General features: G+C 36.8%; 1 protein-coding gene across 5 annotated transcripts in view; it reads left to right on the forward strand.

Annotated features, from left to right (window-relative positions):
• The window catches only part of cux1b (cut-like homeobox 1b), a 559,925-nt gene that overhangs the window by 109,409 nt on the left and 435,414 nt on the right, over positions 1 to 15,102 (forward strand). The window lies entirely within an intron of this gene.

Consider the following 15,102-nt stretch of genomic DNA (forward strand, 5'->3'; position numbering starts at 1 on the left):
AGAGCCTGCTTCAAATCATCCCATAGATTTTCGATGATATTGAAATCAGGGGACTGTGACGGCCATTCCAGAACATTGTACTTCTCTCCCTCTGCATGAGTGCCTTTGTAGATTTCAAACTGTGTTTTGGGTCATTGTCTTGTTGGAATATCCAACCCCTGTGTAACTTCAACTTTGTGACTGATGCTTGAACATTATCCTGAAGAATTTGTTGATATTGGGTTGAATTCATCCGACCCTCGACTTTAACAAGGGCCCCAGTCCCTGAACTTCACAGCCCCACAGCATGATGGAACCTCCACCAAATTTGACAGTAGATAGAAGTTGTTTTCCTTGGAATGTGGTGTTGTTCTTCCACCTGCAGTGCACTTTTTGTTATGACTAAATAACTCAATTTTTGTCTCATCAGTCCAAAGCACTTTGTTCCAAAATGAATCTGGTTTGTCTAAAAGAGCATTTGCATGCAACAAGCAACTCTATGGCGTGAGTACAGAAAGGGCTTCTTTCTCATCACCCTGCCATACAGATGTTCTTTGTGCAAATTGTGCTGAATTGTAGAACGATGTACAGATACACCATCTGCAGCAAGATGTTCTTTCACGTCTTTGGAGGCGATCTGTGGGTTGTCTGTAACCATTCTCACAATCCTGCGCATATGCCGCTCCTGTATTTTTCTTGGCCTGCCAGACCTGGGTTTAACAGCAACTGTGCCTGTGGCCTTCCGTTTCCTGATTACATTCCTTACAGTTGAAACTGACAGTTTAAACCTCTGAGATAGCTTTTTGTAGCCTTCCCCTAAACCATGATACTGAACAATCTTTGTTTTCAGATATTTTGAGAGTTGCTTTGAGGATCCCATGCTGTCACTCTTCAGAGGAGAGTCAAAGGGAAGCACAACTTGCAATTGACCACCTTAAATACCTTTTCTCATGATTGGACACACCTGTCTATGAAGTTCAAGGCTTAATGAGCTAATCCAACCAATTTGGTGTTGCACGTAATCAGCATTGAGCAGTTACATGCATTCAAATCAGCAAAATTACAAGGGGACCCAAATTTTTGCACAGCCAGTTTTTCACATTTGATTTAATTTCCTACAACTAAATACTGCTTCACTATAAATCTTTGTTCAGAAAACACCCCAGTACTCAGATGTTCCTAGGAAATGAGAGACAATATACCACTGTTATCTTTTTTTGTTGAAAGTAGAGCAAATTATTATGCAGACTGAGAGGGGTTCCCAAAATTATTCATATGACTATATATCCTGCATATGAAACAGGCAAAGGGGAAACAAATAAAAATGTGTATTTTCAAGTGGCACTATTAAAGGTTAACAGTAATGCAGTATATAGAGCAATATGTTAAAAGAACACTAAGTTATAAAGTATGTTTTTTCAGTTTACTAAACCAGGTTTGCCTTAGGTACTACTTGGCTCTGTTACAACAGATTGGTGCTGTGACTGCTATTGACTGCATGTAGCTTAGGGGCTGTCTGAGCAGAGTCTTATCTAGGGCAGCTCTCCATATAATTCAGCATAGGTGTTGTTCAATATTATTTAAACGTCTGTACATATGTTTTAAGTGTATTTTCTATTTTTGACTAGGGAGATCTGTCAACATATAAGATTAGCCTTGGAAAAGACTTGCTTCTTAAGGGCAAGATGAACATTTAGTTGTATCCATATGTGCTTATTTGCATGTTTACATGCACATAAACAAATAATATATATTGTTTGTAGCTGTTAGAGCATGGATCCAGGTAATTTTGTAAGTGTTTAGGAGCCTGACACTTTGTTACCCAGCTGCTAATTCAAATGAAAAGCTGATCTCCTCTGGTTTAGGTGCGAGCTGTATGAAAATGGCCTAATAATATTTCCCGTTGCATATGCAGCTGATAGCATCTGGCACAGGCGGCTCTCGGGGGAGCGTGGTAATCTGTTCCATCAGCGTTTACTACTGAACAAATTAACTAAGACAAGCACCACTGCCTGAGCCAGCAAAATTCTTCCATTAGGAAAATTATAAAGCCATTACATAGTACAATTTGGTCTTTTATACACAAATCCTGCCCTGCGAGTCAAAAAGAGGGTTTCCCACCACTTTGCCTACTCCCTAGGTCATTGTGTAAGGAGAGATTCTGTTCCTGGACATCTTTACTCCTTTTTAGCCTTTAAGTTGGATGTTAGGGTGAAGAGGGAAGCTTTTAATTTTTGTGACTGTAAAGAGATAAGTTATTGACTTCAGGTTTTCTCGGGTGAAACTAATGACTTTGGAGGTGATTTGCTTTCAGATGTGTATGTTTTCCTTTGCAAAGTGTAAAATTGTGACTGTTTTTTGCTGGGTATCTCTGTACCGAGTTCTGTTTTGATCCTCTGAGGTGTCTGTGTTCTGATGACATTTGCACAGTGTAGTGTTGGGTTTATAAACAAACATCAAAGAAACAAAGCCACTTTCCAGTTTTTGTTGGATGAGAGAATGGAGAAAGTATTTTTTCATTTTTTAGGCTGCCACCTAATTCTGTATGTGTGACAGAATAAAAACACCTCTCAGTAGATTGAAAAGCTGTAAGAATTATGTCATATGCTGCCTGTCACTGTGCTAGTAGCAAACCAAAACCCCTTCATTTTTTAGCAATTACCATCAATAAGTTTTAAATTCTTTTAATTTTACAAAAGCAACGATGTTATCCATATTTTGACTAAATGTTTTTATCTAAATTATTTAGGTGAAATCGGGCTTCATGCATTGAACATTGTGGGCCTTCATTTTGTTTTTGCACCTTTTGCCCTGCAAGCCTCTTGAAAGGTGTGTCCGACTTTATTTTTCTTGTTTTAACCTGTAGTGTTGTAGTCATTAATCTCCTACATTTTGATGATTTTTTTTACCAATATTCTTTTTCATAAGGACATTGAAAATTCTAGTTCACTTAGCATTTACACTAATTTTCATTTAGGTTTTTATTTAAGCAGTGTTAATTTGATTGACAATCTTACTTATCTATAATTGACATTTTTTCTAAATGGAATATATTCCATATAGAATTATTTTACCTATCTTATAAATAAAACACTTAACAGAGTTCAAGATTCTTTCACTACAAGGACCAGGTTCAAGTATCTGTGCTCCATTTTGGGTCCCTCCCTTCCTTGTCTTACCACTTTGCAGTTCTCATGGTTGTCATTTTTATTCTGGTAACCCACACTCTGTGTTTCTTTTATGCTCCTAGGTTGAGTTTTTATTCCATGTAATATTGTTTAAGGACATTAATGTAGGCCATATCAGAAACAACATGTCATATTTTTCAAATACAGTGTCTAATAAATTATCCCCCAAAAAAAGCAAAGAGCAACCTAAACATCTGAGTTGTATTCTTAAGGTTACTTGAAGGGCTGTAAAAGCTGTACTTGATAATTCATATACATTGACAATATTTAATCAAAAATCAAATAAATGTGAAATACATGATAAAGCACTTCTGGATAAACACTAGGTGGTTTCTGAACAAGTAAAAGTGAGTTTAACACAAAAACTAGCATTGCTGCAGTGCAGTGTGGGTGAAGAAGTCAAATTGAAAACAATATAAAATCAGGAATGACTTATCCGTAGTAAGAAGAGAGATCCGGGGAGTTTTTCAGGTAAACACTGACAGAATGATAATCTTACATTCTTTACTTTGTAGTCTTAAACAGTTGGAAGCATAACATCTAGGGCTGTCACTATAATGAAATTTTAGTGGATGGATTGTAGTATAAATAATTGCAATTAATAATTTAATTGTCTTTTTCTGTTCATTTTATACAACTATTATAGTGTAAGCCTAATAATAGTTTAAATATAATACATATTCACTTTATAAAGAAGAAGAGCATTTGATTTGTATTGAATATTGGAACATATAAATAAAAATTGCATTTTTGTTTGCCTTTCCAAACAAAAATGGTACAGGGCAGATATGACATAAATAGCAACTAATGACCAAGGTACCATAATCAAACAATGTACTGTGGCCAAAACATGCTATATCTTGGTCATCCACAACCACAGCCAATAATACTCCTCACTGGCTTGGTAGATTCTGGACAAGGAACACTAACATATTTTCCTTATCTGGCTTAAGGCAGCATCTCAATGTTTGCCAGCCGTACTGAATGTTCTGTCAGAAGGCAGTACTTGCACAAATGTACATGTATTTCCTTGCTAACTTCATCATCAAGGGGAACCTTGCTTACTTTTTAAAGTGACGAGTAACGTAACATAATATCTATTTTATACTAAGTAAAAATTCCTGCATTACATTATATTAAAAACAAACAAAACTGCATTACAATGGAAGATTATTTATGCCAACTTCCCAAAAAATGGACTGCATTATTTTACAGAGCTACTGACTTTTTTTTTTGGTTTGTTTGCAAAGACATTGCCTGCTGTCATTGGAGTAAACCTGATTTATACGTTCTGTGTGAAACTTAGCAACCAAACAATTTTTTTTTTTTTATTTCACCGTATACAATTTCTTATATTAGGAATTTATTAGTTTTCGCATACCCCTTGGGGTCAGAGTTCAGGTTCAGCCATTGTATAGTGCCCCTGGAGCAATTGCAGGTTAAAGGTCTTGTTCAAGGGCCCAGCAGAGTAGGATCTCTTTTGGTAGTAACGGTGATTCAAACTGGCATCCTTCCAGATACTGGCCTATTTCATTCACAAGTTGATATTCTTCTATTCAGCAGGTGACAGTGTTTGGTCAGTGTCTCATGCCTAACAATGTCACCGCAGAGGAAGTGACACTCTACTGATGGAAGAAGAGTTGTGCCTGTTATTACTGGCTTTGAGAGGAAAAGAGAAGATAAACCATTAAACAATCGCAGTAAATGGAGGAAGGGTGTATTTTTGTTACTGCGAGACCTACATGATGAACACTTCAAAAAATTATGAATGTTTACCTTTAGCTTAGATGACCTGCTGCATCATATTAAGCCCTTTGTATACCATTTTGACACCCACATAACCAGCCTCTCCTCGAAAATCACTACTGCATGTGCTGAGGGTACATTTAATCCACCCAGTTTAGAGTTGCAGGGTTCAACCATTGTACAGTATCCCTGGCCAGTGATCATTGCAGCACTTAGGTGTATTGCAAAAGCTAGGGAGACATGATAGCAGGGCTCTGTATGCGCCCTCACTCCGCTACTCAGGTAGCTGCTTTTTATAGTCGGCCTCTTCAGGCATTCAGCCCAGTCAGACAGGTCTTGGCTGCCAGTGGAGCATGTTCCTCTGAGATTCTGGCCTAGTTTAGCTATAATATTTATAAAACACGAGAAAATTATCAAATTTGATTGTATGTCTGGTTGGTTTTATGAAGGTTCTTGGGTTTTGGATTTAATAACAAATTCTAGCCAATGAAATGTGCAGTTTCTCATACAAGAGAAGAAAGAGTTAAGACAAAAGTAACACACTGTTTGTTTGTAGTACATTATATTTTATAATAAGTAACATATGAGTAATGTAACTAATTTGCTTTTAAAAGTAACCTTCTTTTGTACTGAACAAAAACGAGCCCCAGTCAAACCTTAAATGGTGTAAAATAATGTGGAAATACTGAGAGAAATATGATGTTCCTGTTTCATCCAGCTATTATATAGATGACTAGAAATGATTGTACTGATAATGCAAAATAATCATGGTCAGGTCAAATAATCGCGATCTGGTGATTATATAATATTGACAGGCCTAATAATAATTTCATCCAGCTACACACATTTTTTGCCTTGATAAGGTTATTTTAGTGCTTAGTGAAATTAAAAAAAAAAAAAAAAAAGATTTTACAACTTATTTAGCTTTCTTTCTTAAGAACTTATTCACAATAAGCAGTTGTTCCATAAACTCAATTTTTTATTTTATCTGGGTAAATGGTTGTTATGGCTTGTCTATTCATACTTGCTTTTCATATTTATAGTCATATGTTCATATTGTATGGTTTTATGAGTTAAACGGGCACATAATTAGAGCACTCCTAGTAATCTTTCAAGTTCGATTATATACACAGTATATATAACTTTTTATGTTTCATTTCCTTCTTAATGTTTGTCAGACAGAGCAGGCTGTACAATTAAGTAGATAGTTAATTACAACAAGCAACTGAGTTTTTGATGTCTTACACGAGACCAGTTTACAATCAACAATTAACCTAACCGACACGTCTTTGGAATATGGAATTAAAGCTACCTAGAGAAAAACACACATGTGGAAAAAGTGTCAGCTCCACACAGACTGTAGTCAGGCATGGGATTCCATTCCAAAATGCTGCATGTGTTAGGCAGACCTGTTAACCAGAGTTCTGTTTTGCCACCACTGCAGGTAATATGATAACAATGAAATGGCCCAGGGAGAGTGAGTGTGCCCTACAGTTGACTGCGAACCTGTCCAGGGTTTCTTTCTGCTTGTTGCCAGGGTTGCTAAGATAGGTACCAACTCCCTGTGAAACTAAACTGAAAAAAAATTAGTTAAATCACTCTACAGTAGTTTTTTCTTTTATAGATTTGCTACTGCTTTTCTTTTATAGAGGGTTGGGAGGCCTTTGTTTTTATAGTTTGGTTTAATTCAGCTTTCTTTTTATGTACTGTTTTTCAGTGAGTACAGATTCAAAGCACAGATATTTTCCACTATACAGTGATCCCTCGCTATATCGTGCTTCGCCTTTCGCGGCTTCACTCCATCGCGGATTTTATATGTAAGCATATTTAAATATATATCGCGGATTTTTTGCTGGTTTGCGGATTTCTGCGGACAATGGGTCTTTTAATTTCTGGTACATGCTTCCTCAGTTGGTTTGCCCAGTTGATTTCATACAAGGGACGCTATTGGCAGATGGCTGAGAAGCTAGATTGCTTACTTTTCTCTCTCTCTTGCGCTGACTATCTGTGATCCTGACGTATGGGGATTGAGCAGGGGGGCTGTTCGCACACCTAGACGATATGGACGCTCGTCTAAAAATGCTGAAAGATTATCTTCACGTTGCTGTCTTTTGTGCAGCTGCTTCCTGAAACGACATGCTGCACAGTGCTTCGCATACTTAAAAGCTCGAAGGGCACGTATTGATTTTTGACTGAAAAACAAACTCTGTCTCTCTCTATCTCTCTCTCTCTCCCTGCTCCTGACGGAGGGGGTGTGAGCTGCCGCCTTCAACAGCTTTGTGCCACGGTGCTTTGCATACTTAAAAGCCAAACAGCCCTATTGATTTGTTTGCTAGAGATTGTTTTCTCTATCTATGTGATATTCTGTGCTCCTGACACGCACTCCTTTGAAGAGGAAGATATGTTTACATTCTTTTAATTGTGAGACAGAACTGTCATCTCCGTCTTGTCATGGAGCACAGTTTAAACTTTTGAAAAAGATACAAATGTTTGTTTGCAGTGTTTGAATAACGTTCCTGTCTCTCTACAACCTCCTGTGTTTCTGCGCAAATCTGTGACCCAAGCATGACAATATAAAAATAACCATATAAACATATGGTTTCTACTTCGCGGATTTTCTTATTTCGCGGGTGGCTCTGGAACGCAACCCCCGCGATGGAGGAGGGATTACTGTAATGGATTGACTGAAATAATTGAACCATCTGTCATTTATATATATATATATATATATATATATATATATATATATATATATATATATATACAGTGGTGTGAAAAACTATTTGCCCCCCTTCCTGATTTCTTATTCTTTTGCATGTTTGTCACACAAAATGTTTCTGATCATCAAACACATTTAACCATTAGTCAAATATAACACAAGTAAACACAAAATGCAGTTTGTAAATGGTGGTTTTTATTATTTAGGGAGAAAAAAAAATCCAAACCTACATGGCCCTGTGTGAAAAAGTAATTGCCCCCTGAACCTAATAACTGGTTGGGCCACCCTTAGCAGCAATAACTGCAATCAAGCGTTTGCGATAACTTGCAATGAGTCTTTTACAGCGCTCTGGAGGAATTTTGGCCCACTCATCTTTGCAAAATTGTTGTAATTCAGCTTTATTTGAGGGTTTTCTAGCATGAACCGCCTTTTTAAGGTCATGCCATAGCATCTCAATTGGATTCAGGTCAGGACTTTGACTAGGCCACTCCAAAGTCTTCATTTTGTTTTTCTTCAGCCATTCAGAGGTGGATTTGCTGGTGTGTTTTGGGTCATTGTCCTGTTGCAGCACCCAAGATCGCTTCAGCTTGAGTTTACGAACAGATGGCCGGACATTCTCCTTCAGGATTTTTTGGTAGACAGTAGAATTCATGGTTCCATCTATCACAGCAAGCCTTCCAGGTCCTGAAGCAGCAAAACAACCCCAGACCATCACACTACCACCACCATATTTTACTGTTGGTATGATGTTCTTTTTCTGAAATGCTGTGTTCCTTTTACGCCAGATGTAACGGGACATTTGCCTTCCAAAAAGTTCAACTTTTGACTCATAAGTCCACAAGGTATTTTCCCAAAAGTCTTGGCAATCATTGAGATGTTTCTTAGCAAAACTGAGACGAGCCCTAATGTTCTTTTTGCTTAACAGTGGTTTGCGTCTTGGAAATCTGCCATGCAGGCCGTTTTTGCCCAGTCTCTTTCTTATGGTGGAGTCGTGAACACTGACCTTAATTGAGGCAAGTGAGGCCTGCAGTTCTTTAGATGTTGTCCTGGGGTCTTTTGTGACCTCTTGGATGAGTCGTCTCTGCGCTCTTGGGGTAATTTTGGTCGGCCGGCCACTCCTGGGAAGGTTCACCACTGTTCCATGTTTTTGCCATTTGTGGATAATGGCTCTCACTGTGGTTCGCTGGAGTCCCAAAGCTTTAGAAATGGCTTTATAACCTTTACCAGACTGATAGATCTCAATTACTTCTGTTCTCATTTGTTCCTGAATTTCTTTGGATCTTGGCATGATGTCTAGCTTTTGAGGTGCTTTTGGTCTACTTCTCTGTGTCAGGCAGCTCCTATTTAAGTGATTTCTTGATTGAAACAGGTGTGGCAGTAATCAGGCCTGGGGGTGGCTACGGAAACTGAACTCAGGTGTGATACACCACAGTTAGGTTATTTTTTTAACAAGGGGGCAATTACTTTTTCACACAGGGCCATGTAGGTTTGGATTTTTTTTCTCCCTAAATAATAAACACCATCATTTAAAAACTGCATTTTGTGTTTACTTGTGTTATATTTGACTAATGGTTAAATGTGTTTGATGATCAGAAACATTTTGTGTGACAAACATGCAAAAGAATAAGAAATCAGGAAGGGGGCAAATAGTTTTTCACACCACTGTATATATGAATGTAGTATATATATATATATATATATATATATATAATAGTACACAGTAAAACAAAGCAGTTTAATTTGATAAACAAAGAAATCATGACATTATAATTAAGATGTGGCCAATTGACAAAAGAGGAGAGGAATACAAAAACAAAGTCCAATCAATAGCATTCCAGGAGAAGATAACTTTTGGGGCAGTTCATGCACAGGCAGTTATGAATGACAAAGTTATGTTTCTGGTAACCAAGGCCAACTCACCATCCACCATCTCCTAGACATCCTACAGTAGTATGTGTATGTGCTAGGCAGACTTGTAGATTAACTCCTTTCAACCTTGGGTTTTAAGACTCACTAGATCTTTGGTATCACTTTCCATGGACAAGAATAGTGGATTGGCAGCGTAACAGTGGCGGGATACAGAGTATGTTCAGTAGTACGCCATGATGAATGCCATGCTTATGTTTTTGTACATACAGTATGACTACATACATTCAGGATGGGGATGTTGACTGAAAATATATCAACTTTGTGCATTTTGTCTTATTTTTAATTAATTTTAAAATTACCAAAGCCAAGTAATCTCTGGTAGTCTGCTATTGCAAGTCTCAGCTCTCCTCTTCCCAGCTAGTTTTTAGGTTTTAGACCACACATGTGCACGTCAGGCTGGAGCAGAGAGGATTTACTTTGTCTAGTCTGTTTTTGAAGAAGACACTGTATATACGTTGTTATTTTCTTTCACTACAATATACTGTGTATATAATTAGCATTGTGTGGTTTTTGAAATTTTAGCTTGCATCTTTTTCAATTTTACTGTAAATACAAAATGTTAAGAGCCCTACTTTTAAGTGTAGTTCATATAAAAAAGAGTGTTAACCATCTTTTGGAAGAATTGTATCCATTGATAACTACCATAACCAGATTTTAAATGGCAAAATATGCAGAACTCTTGTCAAATTCTGTGAGTCATTTAAGAATCCTGTCCCAAATTCAGCACTGTGCTTCCTGCCTTTAATTAATTAATTTTTCCTTGCATTGATTCTAAAATTGATAATTGTTTTTAAAGTTATAGAATCAAATCAATCTTTGTACATTTACTTTAGATGCAATCTGCATTCACAAATATCTTATGACTGGGAACAATTTTGCAATACGCTGAGCATCTGCTGGCTGAATCTGGTTTTTGTACAGGTGGTGCAATTTTATCTCTGAAAGATGTGCTGCAATCATGCAGATAAGAAAGACTGTCACATTCTACTGATGTGGAGTGCAGAGTGTAACTATTGTAACTGGAATGCATTATTTTTAATGAGTTACATCCTTATGCCAGTTTTTCAAAAAAAATTAAAGCAGCTTTTTCTAATACATGCTCCAATATATCATTTGTTCATTTAAAATTAGTCATAGTCAGTAGTTTACATATACTCCTCGTGTAGGTAATTGAAGAATTTTTTAATAAGCAAATAACATTAATTCACTACAGTAATGTTGGTTCTGCTTCTGTGATTTGGCCATGTCTAACCAACACTAGATGACTTTACTTTAGAATGAATCTTGAATTAATGCTTTAGAATCAGAAAAGTTTCATTTTTGCTTTAATTTTTGCTGAGCAAGTCTGATGCCTTCTCAGGCATATTTTTGCACATTTACTGAAATGTTCTCTTCAGTTGGGTTACATAACCGAGTACTTATCATGTCAAGGTAAATAAAACCTGTTAAGAACTGGTCTTTCAAACATATTATCTAATATGATCCAGAGTCTGTATGAGTTTCTTATATGGAAGGCAAACTTTATTAGAGCCCTAATTGTGAATTATGTTAAAATAAGTTAAATACTGAATCTGGTTCCTACTAGTGTACATTAGGCCTGGGTAAAATATTGATTTTCTGTTTATTTGTTACTGTTTGTTTAAACGATTTGTTATCAATTCTTAAAGTCTCAAGATTGATCAGTGGATCTCTATCCTGCTGTATTACTATATGTAGGTTTTTGCTTATTTTCGTTTTTGGTGTCAGATCCAGTAGATGTTTCTAATGTGCCTGGTAAGGCTTTCTACGGAAAAAGAGCTTTACTGCTTGTACTTTGCACAAAGTGGTGCATCCTCCTTACCTGAAATTAGCATCATCGACACTAAACAGAGATAAGTAAAAATCTACATATAGTACTTTGCACAAACTGGCATGCCCTCCTTAACTGAAATCAGCACCTTCGACACTTCAATCAGATGTGTGGACTTACTATGAATTCAAACAGTACATCGGTAAAGCACAGCTGGATAAAAGCAAACCCGTACATAAGCTGTGCAACTCAGAGTTAAGTATTATGGTAACAACAAATTCCGAGAAATGACTTAACCGGATATCACCCAGAAACCGTTGACATCCAACTGAGTAGAGCCGAAACAATTGTACATAGGAGACAGCATTTAACTCCAAGCTTAATTTGTCTCGGGCCCAAAAAATAACAATCTATAGCAGTTATCTGTAAAGATATGAGACCCTACACTGTTGTTGACAACGAGGGCTTTCAACAAATGATATACTGTAAATTTTGTAATCGCTATATACTATACCAACAGGAAAGTAAATGAGTGAAGTCATTGTACCTAGGCTTTATGATGATCTTAAGCAAGGCATCACCACGTCTTTCAGGTCAGTGGAGAGAGTAGCCTTAACTTGTGACAGCTGGACATCTTGGGCAGCTGATTCCTACATGACAGTCATATGTCATTACATTAAAATTGAGTGGGTGCATGTGGTGGATATGTTGCAGATAAGTGCACTGTATGCCAGTCACACCGGGAGCAACCTCACTGCCTATATGGTATGCAGAGCTGCTGAGATGATGGCCATTGTTCCGAAAACCTTTCTAGCATCTCCAATGCGCCATCTCTTTACGTGACCACATCAGTCACAAGTTTGTGTGTTGGCATGTGGCTACAGTAGCTGTACTGCTGAGGGGGAAAATGTTTGCAACGCGTCTCACCCGGCCAAGCACGCAGGTTGTTCGAATTTTCAGAGCAGCCCGTGATACCTAACTCAGTTTGTGCAGTGACATAAAGTAGTTCTATAAGCTATACTGCACAGATCATATTAGCAAAGTTGTCAGTCATGGTGGCTGTTTGTCTTTTATGTTCCATTCATACAGCACCACTGTCAACAAGCCTCAGCACTAGATACTCATTTTAAAACACTTCCTTTTTAGTCTGAGGAAGAAGTGTGAGGACACATTTTCGAGACTGATTAATTCAACAGTTACATGTGAGCAACTGTATGTGTAAAATTATAGAAAGACACAAATCTTTAATTTCGACTAATTCAAGATTAGTTACGGTCCAGTAGGGGAATAAATTTGGCTAATAAGCTACTAAATAATATTTATTATTCAATAAGCAATATTTTGATATTTTTAATAATATTATTTGCTAGATGATACAGGCATTTTATAAAGCAGATGCCACTGCTTTGTATTAAAAGAAGGAGACCCCCATATGCGGACTCTGATGTGGGGATAGATATGTTTACTAAATTATGGTGAATTTTCAATGAGTGCAGTGCTGAGAAAAAGTGTAAAGAGCAATGGTATTTTGTTCAGCCTCTTGCAAGTACTCGTGTTAACTGTTCATTACGTATCAAGTATTGATTTTTAAATGTTGTTCAATGCTTGTGAATATGTTATGAAAACACTATGTAGACACCCTTCAAATAGAGTGTTATTGAAATTTGTCACATTACTAAACATTACATTGAGAACATTAATATAATCTCAAAAAATGCCAGCACTTCAAATATATCAGTGCATGCCAATTAAATAATGATAAAACCGATATTGAATCGAATCAGGACATTGTGAATTGAAATCAAATTGAATTGGGACATTAATGCCACATGCACATGTATTTATATAATGGCGCCTTTTGCATAGCAGTTACTTCTGCCTTAAGGTGGCCCTAGTCCTGCCCTCCGCGTATAGCACAGAAAGTAAGATGATGTCCTTTACAGGTAAAGGAAGCTGTATTGTGTGTTCATGTCTTTGACTGTAGATGCACTCTTGTAATAGACCTTAGTAAGAAATGCAAACTATTGGTTGGTTGGTAACTGTAAACTCTGTGAGAGTGTTTAGTGTGATAATAACTTTTGTAATATGCTAACTCATAACCTACCACTTAGTCATTGCTTTTATTAATTGCAACCTGTAATCGGACAAATCCCTCTTCTCTAGGCTATGCAGTCAATTGTGGCTCTTTGATGGTATCCAATTGTAAGTACAACTAACAAAATAACAGAGACATTGCTAAAGGTATTATATGTATTGTATTATTGAATTGAATTTCTTTAATCCAGTAGGCAACAATATACTGTGCAACTTTGCTTAGAGAGAGTGCATTTTAACTAAATTATTTAGCACTACAGACATTAGTGAGATGAACTATTTTTCATTTCAGTGCCAGAACCTGTTTAAGAAGGCAGAGATCCGTGCAAGCATAGGGAAGTCAAGAGAACTACATCTTCATTTTCATTCATCTCATTAGCTTAGAGCTCCACAGTTGCTTAAAGAAGTGATGTGTCTTGCTACCACAGAAGTGCATCTCTCACATCTCCTATATGATTACTGCCTGGAATGTTGTGCATTATTCCTAGGTCACTGCCTAATGACCATTTTTTGAAGGGTGGTTTTGGACTGTAAAAAGAAGTGCTTTTGAATACAAATCTATAGGGAAATTCTCAACTGTATTCAACTTTGCCCTGAATGAAAACTTGTTGCTAAGTAAATCAAAACGTGATCTCTGAAACTCCGACAGACTTCAGTACGTTTTATCACTTGCCGAAGACTGGGAACAGACTTGCTTTCCTTTATCCCTGCCACACAAAGCTTGTCAAGTCTCATTCATCTGTTGTTAACAAAACCAATATCCTGTCTTGATTATAATGTCCATGAAGTTGTGCTTTTAGACATACTGATAATGTACAGTTAATTTCATGAAAAGATCTTTCATAATATTTATGTAAGCTTGCTGTACTTGTTCTTATTAACCTTATTTATTGTTTTAGTGTTGTGAAATACTTGTATCTTTTTATTTTCCATTTGTGTAGACTATAAGGAATCAGCTCCTGAATTATACATTGGTAATTGCTGTCTGTAATTTTTCTTATTACATTGTTAGGGATGAGTTTGAACTACCAATAAATTAAAAATCCAAAAATTCCAGTCACCCCTATTATTTTGATATCCAAATTGTCAAATTTGCATTTGCCACTAGACATTTAAGGTGTTTTGAAAGGCACTAACTGGGCACATCTGTCGTTCTGAAAACAATGGCAATGTAGTGTGTGTTTTGCCTACCAGTGGTTGAAAGAAAATTAACACTCCCAAAAAGCATAAAATGCAGGCATCAGCATTTTGAAATGCTGTATAAAGCTTGCTGAACACTCCATGTGTCGTTATGTGTGTTTTATGTAATGTATACTCCAAGATATAGTAGGATCCACCTCAACATGCCCAAGCTGAACTGTATGATACAAAGGATGAGGTTATTTTTGTTTGTGCATAATTTCTAATGAGCATTTTGTTCATTTTTTCTGTTTTTTCCACCCATTTCTCTAATTTATTTAGTTATACCAATGAAACATTTACAAAAATGTCTTCTATGTTAGGTTTTAAGTATATTTTCTCCTGCTGCTATTAGTGCTATTTTTTTTTTTTTTTTTATTCTAAAGTCTCGGTGAGGGGACAATCTCGCTGCTCTCTCTCTCCCTTTTTTTCTTTCTGCATGAATGCCATAATCTGCTTGGCTTATGGGAGCTCAGTAG

The sequence above is a fragment of the Erpetoichthys calabaricus genome, chromosome 8 (assembly GCF_900747795.2).
Source record: "Erpetoichthys calabaricus chromosome 8, fErpCal1.3, whole genome shotgun sequence".
Classification (NCBI taxonomy): Eukaryota; Metazoa; Chordata; class Cladistia; order Polypteriformes; family Polypteridae; genus Erpetoichthys; species Erpetoichthys calabaricus.